This window comes from Mixophyes fleayi, chromosome 2 (assembly GCF_038048845.1).
Source record: "Mixophyes fleayi isolate aMixFle1 chromosome 2, aMixFle1.hap1, whole genome shotgun sequence".
Taxonomy (NCBI): Eukaryota; Metazoa; Chordata; class Amphibia; order Anura; family Limnodynastidae; genus Mixophyes; species Mixophyes fleayi.
The window spans coordinates 4,959,910-4,970,225 of NC_134403.1; the positions used below are offsets into that span (position 1 = coordinate 4,959,910).

Sequence of the window (10,316 nt, forward strand, 5' to 3'; positions counted from 1 at the left end):
AAGGGGAGAAAGGAGGGTATCGAGAGAGGAGGACAGAGAGGCAGGGTCAAGAGCATCGAGGTTGCGTATGGACCGAGTAGGTTTGGGCAGGGGGAGGGGAGCAGGAGAAGAGGAGAGAGAGAAGGAGAGGAGATGGTGGTCGGATAGAGGAAAGGGAGAGATGGAGAAGTCGGAGAGATTACATAGGTAGGAGAAGACAAGATCAAGGGAGTGACCAAGGCAGTGGGTAGAGGAGGAGGTCCATTGGGTGAGACCAAGGGAGGAAGAGAGGGTGAGCAGTTTGCTGGAAGCAGGGTAGGTGGGGTTGTCGATGGGGATATTAAAGTCACCGAGAATGATCGAGGGGAGATCGGAGGAGAGGTAGTGAGGAAGCCAGCTAGCAAAGTTGTCAAGGAAGAGGGAGGTGGGGCCAGGGGGGCGGTAGATGACAGTGACACGGAGATGGATGGGGTAGAAGAGGCGGATGGAGTGAGCTTCAAAAGAGGAGAAGGAGAGGGAGGGTTCAGGGGGAATGACACGAAAAGTACAGGTGGAGGAGAGGAGGAGGCCAACTCCACCGCCAGGGCGGAAATCTCTCCCATCACACGATATACTGGAGCCACAGCATTGACCTGCATTATATTATCTTACCAGATCTGGTATTTAGCTGGGGCGAAGAGCTGCCGGTTGGTGGAGTGCAGCTTCTCCACCACCAGTTGCACCAGGATCTTCATCTCCTGTGACGAGAAATTTGCTTGCCTCAGTTGGGAGCCAGAGTGGAGGAGCCTGAGGCCTGACGCGGCCCTGCCTTTTCCAGGCATTTAGAAATGTATCTGAAGGGAAGACAAAAGAGAGGCCTTAGTAAGAATACTTAAATGTCTAGAAAGCTTCGGACAGAGCCCAGTGTACTCACCACCTAGGTTGAAGAGGAAAGCAAATTTCTGAATTCACAAATCTCAAGCTCATAGAGTCACGAAATGGCCGCGCTGAATGAAAATCTCACCAGTCTTTATAGAGACCACGCACCTGCATTTTACATTCACTTGCGAACAGGGCCTGATTAAGGGTCCCAGCTGCCCTTGGCTACTACATTGGTTGCCGACCCCCCCCTCCCCTCACCAATGTGTGTGTAAATAAAATTTTATATATATATATATATAAGTTAACCCGTGCATGATACTCATGCATTCTAGTCAAATCAAGCTACTTAAGGTGTTAATGCATTTGGGCCTAGCCCAGGCCTCCTCAGGGGAAGAGCGTTACTTCCCGACGCAAGCGCCCTTTTTTAACGTGGTTTTGTCCACATTTCACCACCTCATCATTTTTCTCCATCACCTCATCCTTTATCTTCATTGCCACATCCTTCATCAAGCTACTTAAGGTGTTAAAAACTCCCCACTGTCACCCCCGGCAACCACCAACCACTCCCAACTGTCACTTCTCCTTCAAAAAATATATAGGTCAGTGTATAACTCTGCCCAGCAGGTGGCGCTGCAGCTTGTTTTTTTTTTCACACACGCCACTAGGCATTTATATATATATATATATATATATATATATATATATATATATATATATATATATATATATATATATATATATACGCACGCGCATACACATAGATAGATAGATAGATCTGGAAACTTGGAGTCCTGTATTTAAAATGTGCAAAAATTGTATTATAGTGCAAAATTTTAACAAACCCTGAATGATACAAAGCAACCCCCTAGTACAGACAGACTATAAAATATATGAAAATTATTTACATTCCTATAGTAGCATCTACCAGACCTGTCTATCTAGTATTTAGTATTCTAGTGACCACTGAAACCACAGTCAGCATCCACATCACCGCCACACAATACAAAGATCCTGCCCCCCACAAACTATTTCATCACCTCCCCCACCAGCCAATTCATCCCCCCCTGTCATTTTTATCAACCCGCACCAGACAGTTTATGACCCCCCATCCAATTCATTAACCCCCCCCGTAGTCAGTTCATTGCCTCCCCATTGCCATTTCATTAATCCACCCTATCCAATTCATTAACCCCCCCTCTAGCCAGTTCATTACCTTCCCATTTTCACTTCATTAATCCCCCCTCTAGCCATTTCATTAACCCCCCTATCCAATTCATAAGCCCCCTATCCAATTCATAAGCCCCCCCTATCCAATTCATAAACTCCCCCTCCAGCCAGTTCATTAATCCCCATTTTCACTTCAATTAATCCCCCCTCCTCTAGCCATTTCATTAACCCCCCATCCAATTCATAAGCCCCCCTCTAGCCAGTTCATTACCTCCCCATTTTCACTCCATTAATTCCCCCTATCCAATCCATACTAGCCAGTTCATTAATCCCCCCAATTTATAAGCCCCACCCATTAGCCAGTTCGTTAATCCCCCCAGTCATCTCTCCCACTCCACAACCAATGTGTCACCCCCCCCCCCCCCTGATATTTAACAAGCTGCACTTACCTTGCTGTCTTCTGTTCCTCCTCTCTCCAGATGCCGGAGCTTCTGTCATCTTCACATGCAGCTAACAGCATCCGACGCTGTTAGTTGCACTGTCACTGCGGGCGCGCTCTGTGAGATTAGTGTGGTCACATGAGATGTGAGATCTCACGTGACCACACTAAGCAATAAACTGATAGGGCAGCTAACAGCGTTGGATGCTGTTAGCTGCGTGATTGGGTACAGGAACATGCAGGACCGCCCCCTTGAGGCCAGGTGCAGCCCCATTAGAGTAGAAAGGAGCTGATTGCCGGCATTTGAAGAAAGAAAACAATACAAAAAAAACCCAGCTTGTTAGTGTGCCGTGCTGCGCCCCCCAGGACTCAGCGCCCCAGGCTGCATCCTGATCAGCCTAGTGGTTGATCAGGCCCTGCTTGCCAATCTTGGTGTATGCTTATGGTATTGAAGGGTTCCACAAGTGATGTGAGTGCACCCCTACGTGCACTGAGACTCAATCACAGCACCGAATGTAGGACAGTCATTCACTTGCAAACATGAGGGCTGCAAAATTCGCACAGGCAGAGCTAAGGATCCTCACTGCCACTATGGATGACTTGTACCGGTCTAAAGGTCGGCCCATAACTAATGAAGACAAGCTATGGGCATAATATAGTGCAGAGCACCCAGCTGCAGCTAAGCACTCTGTGGTGCAGCTCCAGCACTGCTGAAGTGGTCTTCGAAGGCAGCAGCCGCGGCTCCTGAGGATCTCAGAGCTGAGATTCACAGATGTGAGTTCTCTAGTAAACGTACTTTAAAAATTAAAATGCTAGCTTGACTGATAGATTTGTTTGAGGCAATGCTCTAAGTGGTAATAGGCTTAATTTGGCAAAATACAAGGCCTTAGACAAATACCAACTGTAAGATGTCTGCCTCACCTGTCAATTATTCTGTCACCAACCAGATCCTTTACAAAAGGGATTACATGCCGCACTGGGTATAGTCCAAACCCCATAATTTCTATCATGATCCAAAAATAAATCATAAAATAATATTTGGGGGGGTGTACCCTACCACTAGTATACTTCTTTATACTTCCTCTTAACCATATCCTGTAATAAGGATCTCTCTGAATCACCAAGTGATTGATATTACCCAATCCATCCGTTGGTCAAGTCCATCTGTAAGTGGTGAAGAATTTTAAAATTGTAAGCCACTCAATTGTCTATGTGTGGAAATGTATACTTCACAATGTTACCTAACATTATCTGGCTACCTCTATGTACGTACGAAACAGGAATAACATTTTTAAATAAGCTAATGTGTCATATTTATTCCAACAGACCATCAGACCATGCTCTACCACAGGAACCTGGAGTGGCGAGGAGGTGCTGCCAGGGAGGAGGTCTGGGAGGAGGCCATGGAGGAGTCCAGGGAGGAAGCCCAAGATTATTTTCAGGACAAGGACTGGAAGGAGGACCGGGAGGAGGCCCGGGTGAAGGACCAGGAGTCAGACTGGGAGGAGATCCGAGAGGAAGATCATGAGGGGGACCATGAGGAGGAGGAAGAGGCTGTTAAAGAATGTATTTGTATTTGGTGTTTAGAGAAGGACAGGTGGTCACCTAGTGAAAAACATCACTAGATGACTACCTGAGCTCTACAAATGGTAGCATTTCCACTCATCTAGCAAAAGCCCAGACCTTGTGAATGTTATCAGGTTCAACATCCTAAGCTACTTGTTTTGGACAATTTAATTCTACCCAAAAAATAACAGGGCTAAGTAATATGACTGTGTCTTAATGAATGTGAGTGAGTGAGTGGATAGAAGTGTGTGATAATGTGGTAGATGATGACATTGGATTAGAAGTCTAATGGGATTTTGTTCCAGGGACTTATTCTGATGAATTTTCAGAAGTGGCTAGTGTTGGAGATAGAGTGTAAGCTCCGGGGTACTAGACAATAGGTGCGGGAGCTGAATGGTATTGTAACTTTATGAACCATCAGAGAATTCTTTTCAGTTTGTTAATGTCATAAACTGGCATGCGCTGCGGGATCTCATCAGGAGGCTGAGCATCCCCTGAGAACTTACATGATTATCATTACAGAACATTGTATTACATTTATATTCCTCCTACTGTGTATGTTATATTCATGTCACTCTCATGTATAAATACTATCAGCTCTGCAGGTTACATACAGCTGCCGATGGGAGAGATCACTTGATGTTATGTAAGTACTCCCACTAAGATGCTGTGATTCATATGTTAGCTTTGTCTTAGTAAATAATATACTGAACAATATTATCAAATATCTGGAGAAAATTTATCTGGGCTACACCATTTTTTTTTTTATTACAACACAATAATACTAAAAGAACTTCAATATAAATTACCAGCAAAAGTGAACAGGCTCTAGTCACCGTCCTGTGCGAATTAATTCATTAAAACTACTATGAATCATCATTTATTTATATAGCGCCACTAATTCCGCAGCGCTGTACAGAGAACTCACTCACATCAGTCCCTGCCCCCATTGGAGCTTACAGTCTAAATTCCCTAACATACACACACAGAGAGAGAGACTAAGGGCAATTTTGTTAGCAGCCAATTAGCCTACCAGTATGTTTTTGGAGTGTGGGAGGAAACCGAAGCACCCGGAGGAAACCCAGCAAACACGGGGAGAACATACAAACTCCACATAGATAAGGCCATAGTCAGGAATTGAACTCATGACCCCAGTGCTGTGAGGCAGAAGTGCTAACCACTAAGCCACCGTGCTGCCCATAGGGAAGTTAAGAATGTTATTGTTATTTAACTTCTATTGTTTAACCCCCTATTTAATTCTCCAGGACTCTTCCAGAGAGAACCTCTCAGACTGCTCTATGGCAAATCAATCTGATTTTGAGTTTGAACTTCTTGGTTTTCCAGGAATCTCTCAGATATCCATGTTTTGCTGTCACTTGCAATGTGTATTGTTTATAACATAACGCTGATCTCCAACGGTGCTGTAATAGTTCTGATCATCCTAAAAGAGACTCTACATCAACCTATGTATATAATGATCTGCAACTTGGCTCTCTCCAACCTTCTCTTTGACACAGTAACCTTGCCTAAATTCATCGCTAAATATTGGTCAGATGGCGGAAAAATATCTTTCCTTCATTACTTCACACAAATGTATTTTGTCCACTTGCTGACTGGAGTAGATGCCTTTATTCTCATGTTAATGGCATTTGATCGGTATGTTGCTATTTGCCGACCATTAAGGTATTCGTCAATAATTACTCACAAAGTGACTGTTCTCACCTGTGAATGTTCCTGGCTCGCCATTGCACTAGTTACGCTTGCAAGTGTGATCATTATTAAGCACCCGTTCTGTGGTTCAAATAAAATCATCAACTTCTTCTGCAATAGCTCAACCGTGTTGCGCTTGGCTTGTGGTGAAGTCAAATCTACTCAAGAAATACTCCTGATTATTGGATTAGTTGTACTTCTTGGGCCATTGGCTTTCATTATATTGTCCTATATCATCATAATATGGTCCATCCTCTTATCAAGCCACTTGGCAAGCTTAAAGAAGGCGTTTTCCACATGTTCTACACACTTGTTGGTCATTACTTTCTTTTATAGCCCTCGGGTATTTGTGTACATAGCCAACTACACTCGACTATCTCTTAATGCTGATCTGAGTGTCCTCCTTATTTTCCTTTATTCGGATTTACCACATTTAGCTAACCCTATTTTATATTGTCTCAGGACTGAGAAGATCAAAAGGATTATCGCAAGTGTTTTAAGAAAACAAACTTAGCTGTAATAACAACTTACATTGTTCTGCATTTTTCTAATGTGCTTACAATATACAATGAAATGTAAACCTCTATGTTAATCTGCTGATATTTACTTTATATACAGTAGTTGGTAGTATATAATTAGTGGTATGTAATTAGTGAGGTTGAGAAAAAACACACATTCAACATCATCAAATTCAACTTTCTACATTATAACTGTTGATCCAGAGGAAGCGAAGCTGCCAATTAAACATCATACAAGGAAAGAAAAGTCTTTGTGTAAGTCCCGGAGATCAAATTAATTCCAGGATCAACTAATTCATCTGTAATTACCATTCCTTGTATGAGGCATCCAATGCATTTTAATAATATTTAATTTCACATATTTCAGATAAAAACATCAATAGTAAAATGTGAACAGTGTATGCAAAAAGAATACAAAGATTTACAGTATTGTATGATGATCGTTTTAACAAAATAAATATGTTAAATCTGTTTCTGAGCATTAAGCATAGGTCAATAAAAATTATAGAGAACACATGTTTAGGGATTAGGGTTTGGGTAAGGGCGGATTGGGAGAGTTTGCCGCGGAGGGGATTTCATATTGTCTAAGTGCAGGATTAGGGATAGGATTTATCAGCTGTACCCTAAGTTTGTCCTGTTTTATTTCATATATTATTTAAATTAATAGGTAGAAAGAGGAAGGCCTCAAAATCAAAGCTCTAGCTTATGATGAGTTATTCATTTGTGGAGATTGTGTAATTGTTTCCATGCAAGTTATAAACAAAATATAGGACTTGAGAGTAAAAAATGTGAGGTTGATACAACTGATTTGGCAATCAAGCATCTAACCGCAGCCAATATGTGAGAGGCTAGTGTTTATCGGTGTCCTGGAGAGGTTAACAGAGAAGAAAAGTCCAAGGGTCACGAGGCATGGGACATGGAAGGAGTGAGACGTCCCAGAAGTTTGAAATGTTTGGACAGGTCCACCATCTATGTAGAGAAGTTCCTGTCTGGCTACATTCTCTTTAGCAGTCAGAGGTTGAGGAGTAGTACATTGCTGATAATTTTTCAGGGGTATAGTATCGTCTGTAGTATATTTTATAAACATTTCCTTTGATAAAAGTTGAAATTGAGCTTTATCACCACTGCCTTGGATGCTGTTGCCCCCACCTCTTCTGTCTGTTGTCTTCATTCAATGTCCCAACCTTGACAATCCAAATTCCACCGCTTGCTTCAGAAGTGCATTCATGCTGCTGAGCACCTCTGGAGGAAATCTCGTTCCCTGGCCGACTTCCTTCACTTCAAATTTTCTCACACGCTGTCCCCTCCTCTGCCCTCTCACACGCTGTCCCCACCTCTGCCCTCTCACACGCTGTCCCCCTCCACTGTCCCTCTCACGCTGTGTCCCCCTCCACTGTCCCTCTCACGCTGTCCTCCTCCTCTGCCCTCTCTCACATTGTGTCCTCCTCCTCTGCCCTCTCTCACATTGTGTCCCCCTCCACTGCCCTCTCACACGCTGTGTCCCTCTCCACTGCCCCTCTCACGCTTTGTCCCCCTCCACTGCCCCTCTCATGCTGTCCCCCTCCACTGCCCCTCTCACGCTGTGTCCCCCTCCACTGCCCCTCTCACGCTGTGTCACCCTCCACTGCCCCTCTCACGCTGTGTCCCCCTCCACTGCCCCTCTCACGCTGTGTCCCACTCCACTGCCCCTCTCACGCTGTGTCCCACTCCACTGCCCCTCTCACGCTGTGTCCCCTCCTCTGCCCCGCTGTGTCCCCCTCCTCTGCCCCGCTGTCATCCTCCTCTGCCCTCTCTCACGCTGTGTCCCCCTCCACTGCCCTCTCACACGCTGTCCCCTCCTCTGCCCTCTCACGCTGTGTCCCCCTCCACTGTCCCTCTCACGCTGTGTCCCCCTCCACTGTCCCTCTCACGCTGTGTCCCCCTCCACTGTCCCTCTCACGCTGTGTCCCCCTCCACTGTCCCTCTCACGCTGTGTCCCCCTCCACTGTCCCTCTCACGCTGTGTCCCCCTCCACTGTCCCTCTCACGCTGTGTCCCCCTCCACTGTCCCTCTCACGCTGTGTCCCCCTCCACTGTCCCTCTCTCACACTGTGTCCCCCTCCACTGTCCCTCTCTCACGCTGTGTCCCTCTCCACTGCCCTCTCACACGCTGTGTCCCTCTCCACTGCCCTCTCACACGCTGTGTCCCTCTCCACTGCCCTCTCTCACGCTGTGTCCCTCTCCACTGCCCTCTCTCACGCTGTGTCCCTCTCCACTGCCCTCTCTCACGCTGTGTCCCTCTCCACTGCCCTCTCTCACGCTGTGTCCCTCTCCACTGCCCTCTCTCACGCTGTGTCCCTCTCCACTGCCCTCTCTCACGCTGTGTCCCTCTCCACTGCCCTCTCTCACGCTGTGTCCCCCTCCACTGCCCTCTCTCACGCTGTGTCCCCCTCCACTGCCCTCTCTCACGCTGTGTCCCCCTCCACTGCCCTCTCTCACGCTGTGTCCCCCTCCACTGCCCTCTCTCATGCTGTGTCCCCCTCCACTGCCCTCTCTCATGCTGTGTCCCCCTCCACTGCCCTCTCTCACGCTGTGTCCCCCTCCACTGCCCTCTCTCACGCTGTGTCCCCCTCCACTGCCCTCTCTCACGCTGTGTCCCCCTCCACTGCCCTCTCTCACGCTGTGTCCCCCTCCACTGCCCTCTTTCACGCTGTGTCCCCCTCCACTGCCCTCTTTCACGCTGTGTCCCCCTCCACTGCCCTCTCACACGCTGTCCCCTCCTCTGTCCCTCTCACGCTGTGTCCCCCTCCACTGTCCCTCTCACGCTGTGTCCCCCTCCACTGTCCCTCTCACGCTGTGTCCCCCTCCACTGTCCCTCTCACGCTGTGTCCCCCTCCACTGTCCCTCTCACGCTGTGTCCCCCTCCACTGTCCCTCTCACGCTGTGTCCCCCTCCACTGTCCCTCTCACGCTGTGTCCCCCTCCACTGTCCCTCTCACGCTGTGTCCCCCTCCACTGTCCCTCTCACGCTGTGTCCCCCTCCACTGTCCCTCTCACGCTGTGTCCCCCTCCACTGTCCCTCTCACGCTGTGTCCCCCTCCACTGTCCCTCTCACGCTGTGTCCCCCTCCACTGTCCCTCTCACGCTGTGTCCCCCTCCACTGTCCCTCTCACGCTGTGTCCCCCTCCACTGTCCCTCTCACGCTGTGTCCCCCTCCACTGTCCCTCTCTCACGCTGTGTCCCCCTCCACTGTCCCTCTCTCACGCTGTGTCCCCCTCCACTGTCCCTCTCTCACGCTGTGTCCCCCTCCGCTGTCCCTCTCTCACGCTGTGTCCCCCTCCGCTGTCCCTCTCTCACGCTGTGTCCCCCTCCGCTGTCCCTCTCTCACACGCTGTGTCCCTCTCCGCTGTCCCTCTCTCACACGCTGTGTCCCTCTCCGCTGTCCCTCTCTCACACGCTGTGTCCCTCTCCACTGCCCTCTCTCACGCTGTGTCCCCCTCCACTGCCCTCTTTCACGCTGTGTCCCCCTCCACTGCCCTCTCTCACGCTGTGTCCCCCTCCACTGCCCTCTCTCACGCTGTGTCCCCCTCCACTGCCCTCTCTCACGCTGTGTCCCCCTCCACTGCCCTCTCTCACGCTGTGTCCCCCTCCACTGCCCTCTCTCACGCTGTGTCCCCCTCCACTGCCCTCTCTCACGCTGTGTCCCCCTCCACTGCCCTCTCTCACGCTGTGTCCCCCTCCACTGCCCTCTCTCACGCTGTGTCCCCCTCCACTGCCCTCTCTCACGCTGTGTCCCCCTCCACTGCCCTCTCTCACGCTGTGTCCCCCTTCACTGCCCCTCTCACGCTGTGTCCCCCTTCACTGCCCCTCTCACGCTGTGTCCCCCTTCACTGCCCCTCTCACGCTGTGTCCCCCTTCACTGCCCCTCTCACGCTGTGTCCCCCTTCACTGCCCCTCTCACGCTGTGTCCCCCTTCACTGCCCCTCTCACGCTGTGTCCCCCTCCACTGCCCCTCTCACGCTGTGTCCCCCTCCACTGCCCCGCTGTCCTCATCCTCTGCCCCGCTGTCCTCATCCTCTGCCCCGCTGTCCCCATCCTC

The 10,316-nt window shown here is 48.9% G+C and overlaps 1 pseudogene; it reads left to right on the forward strand.

Annotated features, from left to right (window-relative positions):
* The first annotated feature begins 5,310 nt into the window (after nt 1–5,310).
* LOC142139436 (olfactory receptor 1500-like) lies at nt 5,311–6,236 on the forward strand (annotated as a pseudogene).
* The last annotated feature ends 4,080 nt before the right edge of the window (nt 6,237–10,316 follow it).